This window comes from Pistacia vera, unplaced genomic scaffold (genome assembly GCF_008641045.1).
Source record: "Pistacia vera cultivar Batoury unplaced genomic scaffold, PisVer_v2 Contig143, whole genome shotgun sequence".
Classification (NCBI taxonomy): Eukaryota; Viridiplantae; Streptophyta; class Magnoliopsida; order Sapindales; family Anacardiaceae; genus Pistacia; species Pistacia vera.
The window spans coordinates 225,498-244,067 of record NW_022195500.1 but is presented as its reverse complement, the minus strand read 5'-3'; the positions used below and the strand labels follow the sequence as shown (position 1 = coordinate 244,067).

Genomic DNA, 18,570 nt, shown 5'->3' with positions numbered 1-18,570 from the left:
TTCTGTTTTCCACTGCGTAAACCCCATCAGCGACTAATAGTGGTATCAGAGCCTTCCTTATACCTTTTACGTTGTTATTCAACGTTTGGTTGAATTGATTTCGTTATGTATCAATTATGTTATTGCATGATATATAAAAACTGATTTTTTGTGTTAAAAATCTGCTGCGGTTAAAGTGTTGCTAATCTGTTTTTTTTTCTTGCATCTGTATTTGGGGGATCGAAATCAAATAAAACTTGATTCCTGTCATAAGAGGATACTGCCTTGTAGGGTGGTGTGTTGCTGCTGTGTGCTGTCGCGCACGGCAGCAACAAGAAGTAGTAATGGTAGCATGCAAACGTGTGCTACTGCTTCACAAATTGCGTGTGGCTATTGCACGCTGCTGCACGGGGAGGAGTGCTGGCCAAAAGCTCCAGCATGTGGCCTTGGGCTATGCCACCGCAAATGGCATAGCAATAGCCTTGTGCAACTACACCAAGGCTGCTACCGCACGCAGCAGTGGCACATGTGAATGCGCCACTACTATCCTCTTGATTGGCTGCTGTTTTGGGGTTGCCTCGTGGTGGCCAAGTGCTCCCAGCACTTGGCCTCGGTTGGCACTTGGTTTTTCAGCTAAGGGCCTGATCTGGTGCGCGTTAAAACATGCACCAAATCTGGATTTTTTGGGTAGCCCACGTAAAGATGCAATGGCCTGAATTTTGGGCCGTGATCACATTGTTGGGTGATATTTTTAATCCATAATTTTCTAAAAAATTGTTGCTACATGTTAGAAACATTCTGGAGGCTCAATTGAGTGAGGCCCGATACAAGAGACTAAAATGAAAATTTTAAAACTTGTTGGACTTAAATAACACTGTCGAAATTCAAGGGGTAACTTGTAATTTACCAACCCAATCAAAATTAAATTTTGATTGTTTATGCATGATTCTTGTTTGTGAATATGCATGGTGCTTGGTGCATAAGCCTACGAACCTAGTTTAATTTTTTTGGGTTACGTAATTTAAAATAGGGTCTGCATGCCCTGCCTTTCTCTAAACCTCCAATGTAAATTCTTTCTCTCATCTCACTCCCCTCGAATGTAACTCGAGGTTTCTTTTCAATAATGTAAGATGTAATTTTATTTTTAAAAGTTGTGTAATGTTCGAGAACAAGAAGCGATGGAAGGGAAAAAGGCGAAATTACTTGAAGAATCCATTTCCTTTTAAACCTAGGTTGACCTACCCATTCCTCTTGACTTGAGAAAATCGGTTTTAGTTAAGGCTATGTACCAACACGTTTATTTTACGCTTAGTATGCATGCCAAGGGTGTATGTTATGACTATAACATGCTAAGAAAGATAAAATTGGTGAGACATAAAATAAAAAACCACTCAACTAAAGTATATTAAGTCAAAATTGAAATGTTGTCCATCACCATGAGTTTAATCAAACCACTGTTCGTTGAAACCTTATTTGCCAAAGCGAATGGTACATTTCCACCAATGGGAGATTGAATATCATTGGAGTTTTTCTTAATGGTGATGGGTCGACTTAAAATGATGAGTTTTGCTTGTTTGACAAAGCGAAGGTTGATAAGCTCGTCATAGGCATAGTAGAGAAGTACACTTGTTGTGTGTACGTGGCGACATATAGTGTCCACTCTACTGATAGTGAGAATCACACTTGAGAACAATGGCTTCGGTCATTGTATTGTGTGATTGGTTTGTTGGCTTACTATGCATTTGAGGTTGGTAGTGGGAGCTATCAACTTATATGGATTAAGTTTGTTGGCCTACCTAATCAACTTATTTTGACTTGTTCGCTAAAGCGAAGGTTTGAAATGGGCTAGATGGGATCTCAGCCCACTAGGAAAGCCAACGGGCTTTCCCGAGTTAATAGTGAGAGCTATTGGCTTGAGGAAAATAGTGAAAGCATTTTTAATAAAAGACCATATCAAAATAATAATAAACATTATATTGACTTTACTTTTCTGTATTGTAGATTCACTTAAAAAAATTGAGCAATATGATCCCATTATCACTGCAACAAATCATCGAACTGGGAGACAAATGGAATGGTGAGAATTTCGTTGACTAGTATATACTTCAGTCAAGTGATAGATTATACACTATTGAGCAGGCTTTGTCACCAGAGCCTGTTGATAGTTCTATCCATCAGACTGGGTATGTATATATGAAACATACACATGATGCAAAAGCAGAAATGACAAGATACATTATGCTTGTATCAATGACACCATTACTGCGACAGCAGTACCAGAATATGGACTTAACTTATATTCTTTATTTTCTCTAGAGAAATGAGAAGCATATGGTGTTTCGGTCACTGTTCAGATGCAAGATGGAATAGGGTATCAAAATTGGCGATCATATATTCAAGTTGACCGAGTATATGAACAAGCTTGAGATTTTAGGATGCAGACTTAATGAGGGTTTAGCAATAGACCTAATATTATAATCTTTGCCAGATTCTTACTCTCAATTTGTCTATGACTTCATTGAAGATGATAAGAAGAATACCCTTTCCGAGCTTCTAGATATCTTGAAGGCTACTGAGTCAGGCATGAAAATGTCAGAATCATTGACGTCGGTTGAAGCCAACTCAAGTGAGAAGGAAAAGGCTCAGAATTCGTTAGAAGGAATTGTTGTAGATAGGAAGGGCGTTTGTCCTCACTGTGGGAATCCCATCAACCGGAGGAAATATTGCAAGGCCTTCCTAGCATAAAGGAAGAAGAATGCTACTTCTTTGTAGGTACGTTCATGATTGGGATTAACTTCTCCCGTCAACACCTTGGGTCATTGACATAAGATGTGGTACTCACAGTTGTTCTGATGTGCAAGAACTACGGCAAAATAGATTACTCGCCGTGGGAGAGGTGGACCTATAAGTTGGAAATGGAGCACGTGTTGTTGCATTAGCTGTAGGATCTTATTGTCTGATTTTGCCTACGGGCTTGTTACTTGGAACTTGTGGATTATTATGATTTTTCCTCGATTTCTAGAAATAATATTTTAGTGTCCACTTAGGACAAGTAAAGATATTACTTTATTAATGGATTGTTGTCCTTGAGTATGAATAATATTCTTTATGGAACTGTTTTATAATAATGTGTTCTTAAATAGACAATAAGGATATTCTCAAAATAACAACTATGCCAAGTATGGTAAGTTGAGTTAAACATACTTGAAAGAATGTGGAATAGTATCAAAACTCACCCCTCCGTATACACCACAACACAATGGAGTGTTTGAAAGGAGGAATATGACCTTTCTTGAAATGGTTAGGTCCATGATGAGTTTTAGTGATTTGTCTACCTCATTCTGGGGTTATGCCCTAAAGACTGCGATTCACATACTGAACTATGTGCCGTCAAAGTCTGTAGATAAAACTCCATATGAACAATGGAGTGGGCGAAAGCTCAACTTGACTTATCTAAAGATTTGGGGTTGCAAAACTTATGTCAAGAAATTAACTTTGAACAAGCTGGGCCCAAAATCTTGTAAAAGTATATTTGTGGGATATTCGAATGAGACCAAAGGATACTATTTCGACCATCCAGAAGAGCACAAAATTTTTGTTGCTCGTACTGGTGTCTTCCTAGAAAATAAATTTTTCCTAAGAAGTACTAATGGGAGAAAAGTATAATTCGATGAAGTTCTAGAACCATAAGATACATTAGACTAAGGACGGGAAGATGTGCCACAAGAGGTGTTTGAACATCTTGAGGAGGTTACTCAACAATCCGTGGATCAAAGTGAACCACCTCAAGTAGCACAAGAACTACAAGGTCTGGGAGAGTATGTCATGAGCCCAAGAGATATGGTTTTCTCGTGACTCAAAATGGTGATGTATTGGTCTACCAAGACAATGAGCCCATAACCTACGAAGTCGTTATATCAGATCCAGTTTTCGTTAAATGGCTTGAAGCCATGAAATCTAAGATGGACTCCATGTACCAGAACCAAGTATGATCTCTAGTGGATCCACCTGAAGGGGTAAAACCTATAAGGTGTATATGGGTCTTGAAGAAGAAGACTGACATAGATGGCAAGGTGCATACCTATAAGGCATGACTGGTTGCCAAAGGTTCAAACAAATTCATGGTATTAACTATGAACAAACCTTTTTGCTAGTTGCTATGATTAAGTCTATCCGGATTATGCTTGCGATTGTTGCATATCACAATTGTGAAATTTAGCAAACGGAAGTCAAAATGGCTTTCCTGAACGGAAACCTTAAAGAGGATATGTATACGACACAACCCGATGGTTTTATTCTTGACAGATAAGCTGATAAGGTATGCAAGTTGCAAAGGTCCATTTATAGACTTAAGCAAGCTTCAAGGAGCTAGAACATTCGTTTTGATGAAGCCATAAAAGAGTTCGGTTTTATCAAGAATGAAGATGAGCCTTGTGTTTACAACAAAGTAAGTGGGAGCACAATGACATTCTTGGTGTTGTACGTCGACGACATACTTCTCATTGGGAATGATATACCGAACTTGTAGTCGGTAAAGACTTGGTTATCCAAGTGCTTCTCCATGAAAGACTTAGGAAAAGCAGCCTACATCCTCGGAATAAAGATTTATAGTGATAGATCACGTAGGTTATTTGGCCTAAGTCAAAGTACATACATATACAAGGTACTAAAGAGATTCAGTATGGAAGAATCCAAGAAGGGATTTCTTCCGATGCCACATGGTATCTATCTCTCCAAGGATACGTGTCCTAAAACACACGATGAGAGAGATAAAACGAAGTGGATCCCATATGCGTCAACGATTAGATCCATCATGCATGCCATGTTGTGTACTCGGATTGATGTCTCATGTGTATTGAGCACTTGTAGTAGATATCAATCAGATCCAGATAAACGTCACTAGATAGATGTCAAGAATATCCTTAAGTACCTGAAGAGAACTAAGGACATGTTCTTGGTTTATGAAGGGGAAGATGAGCTCACTGCAAGAAGATAAAGTGATGCTAGTTTCCAAATGGATAAAGATGATTTTCGCTTACAATCCGAGTTTATATTTTGTCTTAATAGAGCTCAAAGCAAGGTACTGCAGCGGATTCTACAATTGATGCTAAGTATATCGCATTACCTAATGCAGCTGTGTAGACGGTTTGGATCAAGAAGTTCATTACTGAACTTGATGTGGTTCCAAGCATTGCTGATCCAGTAAAGTTCTACTGTGACAACAATTGAGCCATTGCTATGGCTAAGGAACTACGGTCTCACTAGTGATCCAAACACTTACTTAATTGATTCAATCTGATCTAAGAAATCGATTAGAAAAAGGGATGTGCAAATTTGCAGAATACCTACTAACCCACGGTTAAAGTTTCTGTTGTAGTAGAAGCTTGATGGGCATTTAGGGTCATTCGGTGTTGAGTACATGAATAATTGGTTATAGTGCAAGTAGGAGATTGTTAGAGTGGATGCCCTGGAGCCAATCAATTATTGTAGAATTGACTCTCTAAAATAATGTTTATTAATCAATAAAAGACAATTTTCTTCTATATCATGTAAATCATAATTGCGTGTATTGATATATGTCCTTAGGATGGTAGAACCGTGACGAGGGTATAAAGTGTTTCAAATCTTGATAGTGAGAACCCTATGATCACATATGGTGGCAATTCTAGAAATGTCCGTAGCCTTAGTATTATTTTGACCAAGGACACAGATAGTACGGTAAGTCTATCATAGTGTTAAATGACCTTTTTGAAAGATAGTGACTGATCTCACTTGTCAAGGTTGTTTGCTGACAACCTGGTGCAACACATGGGTGCTTGTTGTAGGCAAGTTCATTGGACAGACCCACCAGAGGATTTCATATAGATGGTAACCCCAATGTCTATGGAATAAATCCTTTAACGAATGGTGATGCATGTGATCCTTAGACTTGAGATCATCGGAGCACCTTGTGCACCGATTGGTGTAGTTTGACACCAGCCTAATGTAGTTCTATTCAGAGCTATCAATACGGTAGTGATTGGCTGCATTGAGAAGTGTATCAAGACTATGGTGGATCAACAAAGGATTCATCACTCCCGGGTACAGGAGAAGTTATCTCACGGCGCAATTAAGTGAATGACAATGACACTAAAGCTGTGGCCACAGTGGGTTTAAGTTGTTGCCTAATCCAATTTATTATTCCGATCATTGGTCCAGTAACTGAATACAAAGATATCAAAGATAACTGAGGTTGACATTGTTTTTGTACCTTAGCCTCAATGAGATAACAGATGATGAAAGGATCAGATTGCACGATAACCATATTGTTGATAGGCAAGCTGTTTCGCTAAATCTGAATCTATTGGGTGGCCATGATGCCTTACTAGAGGCCAATCTTGATCTGTGTTTAGTGAGACGATTGATTGGTGTCAATCGTGAGACTACTCACTGTCGATATGATGAGGAGCCTTCGGGTCACACACATAAAAGACAAATTAAGGATGAATTGGTGAGAAAGAGTATTTTCATCATTTGTGATGAAAGGGTATTTTCGTCATTTATGATGGAAAGGATATTTTTGTCTTTTGAGATGAAACGACATTTTGGTAATCTCACAGTGCAATTAAATTTGTTGAGGTCGTTGTCTATATTTAATTTCATATTGAAATTAAAATTAGTGAGATTATGTATTTAAATATATTCATATATATATATATATATATGAAATATGAAATTCATATTTGAATTTAAATATATATATTCAATATTAATAGTTGATGATATTAATAATGATAGTATATGAATATGAAATATCATATTTGAATTTGAATAAGATGTCATGTGGATTATTACCTTGTTTGGTAATGAGGATTTACTATTCTAGTCATGGAATAAATTTATTCCTAACTAGATTGGGGTTTTAATTTTTATTGCATGTAAAAGGCAACTTAAAATTAAAATAAAATGGGAAAACACATTAATTAAATCCAAGCCACTCACCTCACTCTCTCTCACGTTTTTCACTTGGTGGAGAAGAGAATTTTTCTTGAAGAAAATTATGCATCCTTTTTGCTTGTGTGTCTTGCTAGCACTTAAGACTGCAAGTCGATCGCCATCTTGTCTTCGTGTGGATACCGATAGTTCACTCTTATCTTAGAGTGGGAGCGATTCGTATCGATTGAAGGAGCCTCCAAACGCTTGTATGAAATCTAGAAATTTTATATTTAATATCATTTCATATGTAAATAACGTAAATCGGGTATAAGGTTCTTGGGTTCAATGTTGTTGTTGGGGATTTTATTTATGTTTTCCGCTGCATAAACCCTATCAGCGACTAACAACATAGGTATACATGGATTGTATTGTGAGGTCAATACATGTCTTTAGAACTGGGTCATGTAATATTAAAGTTTTAATGTTGTGCAATATAATGTAACAAAGACACCCTAAAGGCCCATCTGAAAGCATGTATGTCTAAATTAGTAATGTTCAAATGTTCAAAGAGTTAATCAAATTCATGTTCCTTTATACGACAATATGATGTGCATCAGCCTATTGTTATTGTTTATCTAACAGCTTATACATGATAAGCTAATACTATAATTGTTCTATTGCATTTGGAGTTTACCATTTTTGTCTGCTACATGATTTGAATGTCTTGAAAAAGTTTGTAAACATAGGTGGACGGTTATGTATGTGTTGACCTTAGTGGGTTATGGAAAAAGTGGTATGCGTCTTTATCTAATTGCGTTTTTTTGTTTTGGATATTTACTTGCAAGGACGAAAAAGATAATGATATTCTTTTATAACTAATGCCTAATATTAGTCCAATGAAACAGTAACATATTAAAAGCTTAGTGCTATCTAGTACTGGTTATCTCATATTTTAGTTGTGTACTGTAATTTGAAGGATGCAGACATTGGTTGATGGAAAATTCTTAGTCACTCATTACTTTGTAGCTTTTGGTTTTGGATTTATTTGTCTAGCTAAAGAGGAAAAACGTTTGACTTTTTAATTTAACCATCTCTACTAGTAACAATCTTTAGATTTTGCTTCTTGTGGATAATTTTATTGATCATGAAAAGTTAAATGTTACAATTGTTAATTGTATCAAAGGAAAATTTTTAGAATGCTAAGAACATAGAGATTCAGTGTTGAAGTTTTTTAACTGCACAGAACAAGCTAGAGTATTGTTTAATCTGGGCATTTGCTTTTTCTGAAACCCACAACATTTATAGAAAGTTAAACAAAAAAAAGAGTACTAGATTTGTAAATTCTTGGAATTTTTATTTTTTAAGGAAAAAAAGAAAACTTACAAATATAAATAAAGCCCCTGGAACCCTGTTGTGGGCGAGATTTGATTCCAACGTCTCTTTTACAACACATAGAGTTTCAACCTGCTAAACTAACTTAATTGTTGGCTAGAATTGCTGTTTGAAGTTGTTTTATGATGTCCGAGAAACTAGGAAGTTACAAGTTTTCACTAATAAATTGTCAGATATTGATAATACATCTTGCTTGGAAGTTCAATGCTTGATTGCAAATTGTTTTTGCTATTGGCGGAGATCCTTTTTTTGTTCTTTGCTCATGAATGTTGCGTGGTCAAACTTGAATTATTATGTCAAGCGTGTTAGTCCTTTCAGTGAGGAATTGAGGTTTTGGTGATACAAAATTACTTTAATGAGTTTTTTTTTTTTTTTTTTTTTTTTTTTTTTTCAGTGAAAATATCACTTTTTTTTTCATCCTTGAAGTGTTGGTAGTACTGAAAAGTAGTAGCGTCTTTTTGTTTTGATGTAGACGAGCTATTCCCTGATTGCAAAACCACAATTTGTTTTTTGGAAGAGGGCATCTTTGGGGCCATGTGTTTTAGACTAGTGCATCTTTGAATGATTCATGCATTATTGCAAACTAATGTTGAAATGTAATAAAATAGGAACTACCTAGCTTGTTATATTTTCCTGTTTTCTGGCTTTCTTGTTGTTTTGTTTTGGATGGAAAATATGTGGCAGAGTCTAGGAGAAAGTCAAATCCTATGCATGTACCAGTAATTTCCATCTGTAATGTTTTTGCTGTAAATTGATGTTTTCAAAGCCGTGATTATCCCTCTCATTTGCAGCTGTCAATTCAAACAAATGCTTTGTCTATCCAAGATTCATTAGCATCAGTGCAAGTGGATCAAAAGGAAACTACTGTAGTTGGAATGCAAAATGGAGGAAATCCACAAGCATAAGCTATCTTTTACCATTCTCAGGTTGTTTGGAAATAGATATGAACTAGTTTAAAATATTATTTTGCTTTCTTTCCAAAAGCAAGAGCATATTTTGACTTAGCAAAAAAAAAAGCACATTTTGTTTTATACTTTTGACTAAGGACATAGCTAGAAGCATTATATTTTAGTATGTTCTAATTCTATGTTTTATATGTTTTCTTAATAGTATGTCCAACTTTGGAACAGAATGATCAAATGACATATGCTTTGCTCTATCCTAATCTTTGTAGAGACTTCAAGATGATCTACAAATGCTAGGCCTGAAAATCAAGCTGCACGAGGACCACATAAAACTTTTGAAGTCCCAAAGCAACAAGTTAGATGACTCTATACTTGAATCACAAGGTATATTTATTCTTTTAATCCAGTACATGAATCAATGTATATCAACTCCATCTTGAAATTTGCAGAAGAAAATGTCAAGGCAAATAGTTCTTATGATAAACCCTACAATCTAGCAGCTAGATCAAACGGGTGGTGCCCAAATTCATAAGAATAGATTCGACAATTTGGATAGGGTTTTGGTTGACGTACTATAACCATTGTATGTATAACATGTAGCTTTCTATTGTAACTTGCACTTTAGCCACTAGATCAAGCACTTGTCACCAGGGAATGGTTGTTAGTGATCAAAAAAGATTCTTGAAATGGCACCCTTAAATGTAACTACTCGATCATGTAATGTTTTCTTGAAAATCTAGATGGTAAACTTAGTCACACAGTTTATGCATCAAAAAAGGGAAGGTAAAAGGGATTCTGGACTTCAGGTGAAATCTGTTTACTTGGAGAAAATCTTTCATTGACTTCAAATTTTGAAGTATTTTGAGGTTTTGACTCGTTTTAGTTTTGTACGACACTTTGATCTTTGTCTTTTTTTTTTTTTTTTTTTTTCTAATAAGCTTTCTGCCAGTTATTCTTGGCAAGTATCATTCTTCAAGTGGACTAAGACTGAGAATGAGGACCATTTCAACCTTCAAAGTGAGGAGGAAACAACAGGGCAGATTCTCCAGCATGAAAAATCTACTGCAGGCGTTTTTTGTATGCTGAAAACACGTCATGGCTCTCAGGCATCACATCTTCAACCAACCAAGGATGTTCATGGTATTGTTGCTTCACTTGGCAAAGTTGTGGATGAAAATCTTAGCAGGTTGATTGATCATGTATTCTATCTTTTTCTTCATCTTTCTTTGGTGATGTTATGCTTTTTGTATTGGCTTGTTTCTGGTTGCTTTTTCTTGTTTATAATTAACTGATTTTGTTGTTTCCCATCAATAAGGACCATTTTAAGTTTTGCAATGGCCAAGCATATGTTGTATTACATGATTTTCTACAGACAAATATATAATCCATTGAATTTGTTGCTAGTAGGTTCATCCTTAAAGCTTGCATGTTGTTGTAGTGTTGTTTGCTCCTGAGTGGTGAGTGAGGTTATGTTGTACATTGTTGCAGAGACAATTAATGGTTAGAATTCATGTTTAATTTCTAGCTTTTGTATTACCGAAAAGTGTGACAAAGCTAAATGTTTTCACTAATACCCCATGCTTGACATTTTTTTTTATCTTCTTTGGAGTGCAGGCTTTTCTCTGAGTAGTTAGGAATGGACACCATGTTCACAATTGTTTGCAAGACTTACGAAGGTGTTAAGGCTCTAGAAAAAATACGATAAAGAGGGCTGCAATATTAAAAGTTCTGGTCTGCATGGGCTTGGTGCTTCAATTGGGAGGACTATACATGACTGATTTCTTGTCATATGCCTTGAAAACTTGAGGCATCAATTCGACTTCTGCTTTCCTTAATTATATAGACTTGTATCTATAGACATTCTAAATTTTTTTCATTCAATTTTGTTTATTTTGAAAGATTATTAGCAATTAGGGATAACTCGATGAAGGTAGACCTCTCTGTTAATTATCTTTATTCACACTTCTTTACTTGAATTGAAAAGCTTGTTAATATCGTTTAAGATTGATTGGAGTGAAAAATTGAGTTCCTTTACATAACATTCTCTGAAGAAAATTTCCCTGGTAAGTGAATATTCTCACTTTTATTTCTAATTTTACATGTTCAAAATTTTCTATCATGAAAGTTGAAGTTGTTGATCTGTTCCTGCACATTTATTTATTTATTATGCAATAGTTCTTTTGTAGAATTTAATATGCACCTTTTATAAGCACTCTCAACACCCCATTTTTTAAGTGCACTCTGTCACAGTAATTTTACAAATTATTTTTTTATTAAATTCATCGTCAAATTTATTCTTTCTTAAAATATAAAAAAAAAAAAAAAATTGTAACTAATGCAAAATCAATAGATCATAATCTATAAAGAACATCATGAAAACAAAAGCTTTTTTGTTAAAAGTTCATGTGAAAGTCCCTGGAAGTACTTTAATTTGTCACATAGCTTATGAGATTTATTTACCTTCTTTTTTTTTTTTTTTTCTTTAGATCATGTATAAATAAATTAAAATTGTAACGAATAGATATACTGAATCATCTTTAAATTTATGAAAAGAATAAAATACAAATTTATTTTTAAAATTTGAGTTCGAGAGTATACTAAAACAGGAAGTGCTAATAGAATATTTTCAGGTACAAGGTCCTACAACCTTCCCCTTTAATGATCTCATATTTCCCTTATACAATGTTACCGGTGAGTTGGCAGCCCTTGGATTGCGCTCCAAGGAATCCAAGGACTGACAATAGTTCAAGACCATGATCTAAGGGTTCGTTGCCCCCATTAAGGTTGCTGGGAATAAGATTCCCTTTTACGTTAAAATGGGGGATTCATATTAATCTGAGTTGGTTTTTTTTGCTTGAATAATTTCTTTCTAATCACTACTATCTTGGGAGTTGGATTAATCTTCACCATGAAATACATGACAAGTTATGCTACACCAAATGTTGAACTATTCCTTTTCAATTTTTATAGGAGAATTTTATGTAAGTTTTTCTCTATCATTCTTTCTTAAACTTTGTTACTACCCTACTGAAAATTTTGAACTATTTGGGATAGGGTTACTTCCCTAGTTTGAGCAAGGGTTTTTTTTTTTTTTTTTTTTTTTTTTTTTTTTTTTTTTACCTTGTGGTGTCAGATTATTTGGACTACCCAAGCCAACCAGATTATAGAGGAAGATTTGATAAGTTATAGTTAACAAAATGGGATTTATTTGATAGGTGCAATTGCCATGGCTCATTAGTAAAAAAAACTCTTTATAACTAGGAACATAAATTCAAATTCAACCTTTTTCTGTGTTATCACATCCATTTCCCTGAAATGATCTGAATACTATTCAGTTCATGTACAAAATAGAGGATATTATTGATCAGCTTTCGAAGGAAACAGTGATGGACACTCTATGTCATAGTAGTGACTTTAGAAGGAAAGGGAAACACCTTTGCTCAAAATTTCCCTGAAATTTGATCTGACTACTATGGGTATGATTCCTTGATTTGATTACAGTATTTTAATTATTTTGTGTTAATTTGTCATAAAATTGAAAATTTTCCAATTGATATTTGTGATGCAGTTGAGATCGATCGCGATGGATGGTGTTATTGGAGTTGTTCTTCTATGTACATATAAAATCTTTGGCAATTATTAATTTGTTATTGTTTAGATATCATCTTTTTTTTTTTAACAACTTGAAATATTTTGCAATTGAGAGAACATTTCAATTGTGTTGGTGATTAGAATTCAGATGTATTGTTTTGATCAATTAAAAAGAGGTTCAATAGCTAATAAAAAGATTGATTCTTTGAGATCGTTAGATTCTTCTAATGGAACAAATAGAAATATAATAGATCGATTCCTTAAATGTCTATTTACATATTCTTCAATGTATTAGTCATTCTTAAAACGTGAAAGATATACGCATTTTTTTTCAAAAGAAAATATAAGAAATCATATAAGAGCCATATGTTCTTTTTTCTTTAATAAATGACTAGAGCTTCATCTGGTTCAAACTATATGTATATATATAAATAGATATAATATGTATACTTATAAATTACACAAACCAATATTATAAAAGGAAATAAGGTTATGATCGCTAACATAATACAAGTTTTAAGATAATTATCATTATATGATACTGCAAATGAAATATAATCTTGACCATTGATTAACCTTAATTTAGATGTTGATCATAAGTGTAAAACTAAAAGGGTGTGTTGTCGTTCTTGTTTTATATTATATTAAATAAAATTTTTTTTGAGTGAAACGAAGAGATTGTCGGGAGAAAAGAAAATATGAGAAAGAAAGATGATTATAATTAATGAGAGATTTTTTTTTTTTTTTTTTGAACTTTTTTACCATTAATGAGGTGAGATAATATATTTAGGTAACTTAATATCATGAATATTATAAAATATTATTTTCACTCACTCTTTATCTTGACCATCTATTTTGGTTTAATCTAAAACAACATAAATTTGTGTTTAAATCCGTATTAAAAAATTGGAGTTGCAAAATCTTTTTATATATAAAGTAATTATTTTTAATTAAATTCTCCCAAATAATTAGATTGAAATATATCAACTATTATTAAATAATTTTTAAATTATAATTCTAAAAATAAAGCATATAATTTACAACATTTGAATCATTTTCAAACAATTCGGTCACCACCATTTAATCTACTAGCCTCCATTTTACAAAACCCATCTTACCTTAGCTCCTGATAACTTGCTGAACACCGACTAAGAAAGTGAAATGTATTTTGGGTATTAACGGAAGAGTTTATGACTTTTTCTCACCCAAAAAATGGTGTAATGACACTTTCCCATCCTCAAACTTTTAAAATACCATTTTAGTACCCAAAGCAATAATTCCGTTAATAGTTTCTGTCAAAAACAATGATACTCACTGTAAAGGCAAAAATACCCTTGACTGTCTAAATTTAATTTTTTTACTATTATATGTGAAGTCAATATAGTCAATTACCTATATACCCCTCTTTTTATAACGAAATTAATATGATATCCCCAACAATGTGTAAAAATAGATGACAAATTTGTCCCTAACATTTGTAATGAATAACTGTTGAGAATTTGAAATTTTGAGACATGTGCAATTACCATTTTGTCCCTGCAATGTTGCAAACTAAGCTAAAATTATATTACGTTAATTTTGTCAATTTTAACCCAATAACAATCCAGATTGTAGAATCACAATGCATTTTACTCAATACAAAGCAAAAGAAATTTGGGATTCCATACAAATCTCTTCAATAATGCACAGTTAAAACCAACACTTTAAAAGGGGACAGAACAAAAAGTTGGCAGAAAAACATCATTGACATTATCAGAATTTTGATTCAATACGCATAGAGCAAAATGTGATCAATAATATATATAGAGAAAAATGCATTGAGTACAAGTTGTCTTGAGTGACCAAGATGGTAAAAATGATGCTTCCTGGAATAATGTTGCTTCCTGTGATGCAAAAAGTTGAGGATCTCCAAGGTGTGCTATGACCTGAAACAGAATTTTACAATAACCTTCAGCCAAATTAAAAACTTATCAGTTCAATACAATAACTTGAAAAGACAGCCAAAAGAAATAGCAAGTAATCAATATCACATTGACAGGAACCTTCCATTAACCAATCAAATCAATGCAACAATAACAACCAAGAAAACAAGCAAAAAGATGGAGCTCTGTTGATATTCAGTAAACAGCCAATAATGATGAACAAATTAGCTAGGAAATAGTTCAACACAACAACCAAAAGCAGAACAAAAACAATGCCTACAACTAATCTGCTCTCTCTATCACTTTTTATCCTCCAGCTCTCTCCATAACCAACAAACATCTTGTGACAATCTCAATTAAAAACCAATCAATATCACACCCAAACGCAACACAACTTCAAACACCCACCCACCCGCCCCCCCCCCCCCCCCCCCCCCCCCCCCCCAAAAAAAATAAATAAATTTAGAGCATAGATCGTTCTCATTTTCATTGGACAATATTTAGATGCAATTATAATGCATGCTTTATAGAGTAACTATTTCTAAGCTACATTAGGCAGCATCATGAATATTTCTAAGTTACATTAGGCAGTGTCACGCTTTATCCTTGTAATATTTACACCATTTTTAACTCCTGTTGTTTTTTCTCAATTTTTGAAGGTATCTAGATTCTAGACACAACCTCAGACTCAAAGTGCACGTTTGTTGTAACTGTTAGGAAACGATCTAACTCATGGTAGCGGAAAACAAAAATTTTAGAGCATAGATCGTTCCCATTAAAGCCAAGATCAAGGCACAGATTATATAGTTTATATGTTAAATCAAAATTTGTAATAATATGGATTATCAGAGTAAAGTATAGAGTTAATACGCATGTTTGGAGGTTTCTTCAAACTTGTCTCTGACTGGTTTCACTATTGATCCAAGAGCAGGATCGAACAACGGTAATCTACACGAAGATAACTCGAAGAGCTAAAAAGGGATTTGCTAGATCCTCTTTAGCTTCAAGAACCAAATTCAAGAATCAAAGGAACTTTGATTTAATGAAGCAAGGTGGCGTGAGATAAGGAGAGGGTTGTGTGTTTTCTTTTCTTTCAATGAAAAGGATTGAATGAATTTCTATTCACTTATCAAATTCACAAAAACCTTGCACTTATATAGTGCTCCTAAAACCTTATTCCATTAAGGAATAGGCTTGGTTTTCAACCCAAACAACCCCTATATCCAAACACTCTCAATCATGATATTTTAATTATAATTATTATTATTTCCAATTAAACTCAATTAACGTATTTATAGAAATATATTAACATTTAATAATAATAATAATAATCCATTTAAATATATGTGTACATATATTTAAATATAATCTTACTTATTTAATTTTAATATCAAATTAAATATAGGCAACAACCTCAGTAAATTTAATTGTACTGTGAGATTACCAAAATATCATTTCACCCTAAAAACGAAAACACCCCTTGCGCAAACTGATTCTTAAATTATCTTCTATGTGTGTGACCCGTAGACTCCTCATCATACCGGCAATGTGTAGTATCGCGATTAACACTAATTAATCGTCTCACTACACACAGACCAAGATTGGCCCCTAGCAAGGCATCATGGCCACCCAATAGATTCGAATTCAGCAAAGCAGCTACCTGTCAACGATATGGTTACCATACAATCAAATCCTTTCATCATTTGTTATCTCATTGAGACTAGGATATAGAAATAGTGTCAAACTCAGTTTACTCTCGATATATTTGTATTCAGTTATTGGACCAATGACCAGAATAATGAATTAGATTGAGCAACAACTCAATCCCATTGTGATCACAGATTTACTGTCATTGTCATTAACTGAATTGTGTCGTGAGATAACTTCTCCCGTACCCAAGAGTGATGAATCCTCTATCAATCCACCATAGTCTTGATACACTCATCGATGCAGCCAATCACTACCGTATCAACGTTCTGAATAGAATTGCATTGGGCTAGTGTCAAACTACATCGATCGGTGCAAAAGGCGCTCCGGTGATCTCAAGTCTAAGGATCACATGCACCACCATTCGTTAGAGGATTTGTTCCATAGACACTAGGGTTACCATCTATATGGAATCCTCTGGTGGGTCAGTCCAATGAACTTGCCTACAGCAAGTACCCATGTGTTGCACCAAGTTGTCACCCAACAACCTTGACAAGTGAGATATGTCGCTGCCTTTCAACAAGATCGTTCAACACTATGATAGCCTTAATTTATTATTTGTGCCCTTGGTCAGAATGGTACTAAGGCTATGGACATTTCTAGAATGGCCACCATATGTGCTCATAGGGTTCTCACTGTCAAGATTTGAAACACTTGATACCCTCGTCACAATTCTACCATTCTAAGAACATATATCAATACATACAACTATGGTTTACATGATATAGTAGATAATGCCTTTTATTGATTAATAAACATTATTACAAAGAGTCAATTCCACAATAATTGATTGACTCCAGGGCACTTACTCCAACAGTAACAACTTACAAGATGAACATTTTGCTGCTATATTCCAAGCTTCCAGCAACTCACAATTGTGTTTGCCAATACATGGTGTTATGCTTTTTGTACATGAATTTGTGGGATCTTTTATGTAACAGCTTAATTTTTTTAGTATTGTTCTTCTTGAATCTTGATATTAAACTTATGATATCATCATATAAGTGTACTTAAACTTATTATGTCATGCTTTGCAATGTAAATATGTAATTATCTTTTAATTTCATGTAATTTGTATTTAATTGTTAACTTTTTGTTCCAGTCGAGCTCGAATTTGAGCTACAACTTGATTTTGCACTCGGCTAAAATCAAGCTTGCTCGAATTCGAGCTTCAAACAGTATCACGAGTTCGAGTTTTATTCAGGTTTTCTAGGCTCAATATGGCTTAAGCTTGAACTCGAGCTCATTGCTATAGTAATCGAGCTCTACTCCATTAGGGAAAAACTCGGCTCGGCTCAATTACACCCCTATTTGTGTATGCCTTTGGGTCTTTTGAGGTTAGTAATTCTTAATATTTCTGACTCTCGCCCCTTCTCTTTTTTTTCTTTTTTTTTTTTTTTTTTGGCTTTATTGTTGATTTTTAACATTCATTGTGGTTCTTTGTTCATCTTTTATGCTCTTTATGAAAAAATTGTATTCAATTTTGTGATAGATTGGTTTCTTTGCAAGGCATGTGGGATTTGACGCCAGATTCTGATCTATTAATGGAGCTGCCAAAAGAATACACTTTTTAAATTGCTCTTGACACTTTTTAAATTGCTCTTGCAGATTTGATTGTATGTTGTTGGATGCAATTGAAATAATTGAAGAAGTTTTGGCTTTTTGGTTTATCTTTTTAGTTTATGTAGTCGCTTATTCTCTACTGCTCATGTACCAGGATAATTCCTTGCAAGTCATATGGACCAATCCTGAAAATGATAGGAGATTAATTAGGTATGACATTTGTATGATGATCATATTTTTGCTGTGCTGCCTATTATATTTACTTTTATGTGTTTGTTTTGTAGATGCTTGATTTTCTTGCTATTTACTGCATATTTCTATTTTTCCAATTCTTTACAATGTGAAACCTCAAATGTATTATCATCAACCTGGCCCAGTGAACATGCAAATTAATTAGTTCATATGTGAATCGATGAATTCCATTATTTTTCAGAATACTTTTATTTATCATTCACTTTATTGTAAACAGAGATAGTAAAGTTTGACCTCGAAATAAATAAATATATATAAACTAGTTTTCATTAGAAAACAAAAATTATCATGTATCACAACATAAAAGTTCTAATAAAATTTATAATACAAATGAGAACAAGAAA

General features: G+C 34.0%; 1 pseudogene; it reads left to right on the top strand.

Annotated features, from left to right (window-relative positions):
• The first annotated feature begins 323 nt into the window (after positions 1–323).
• Positions 324–11,026, top strand: LOC116123551 (annotated as a pseudogene).
• Positions 11,027–18,570: the final 7,544 nt, after the last annotated feature.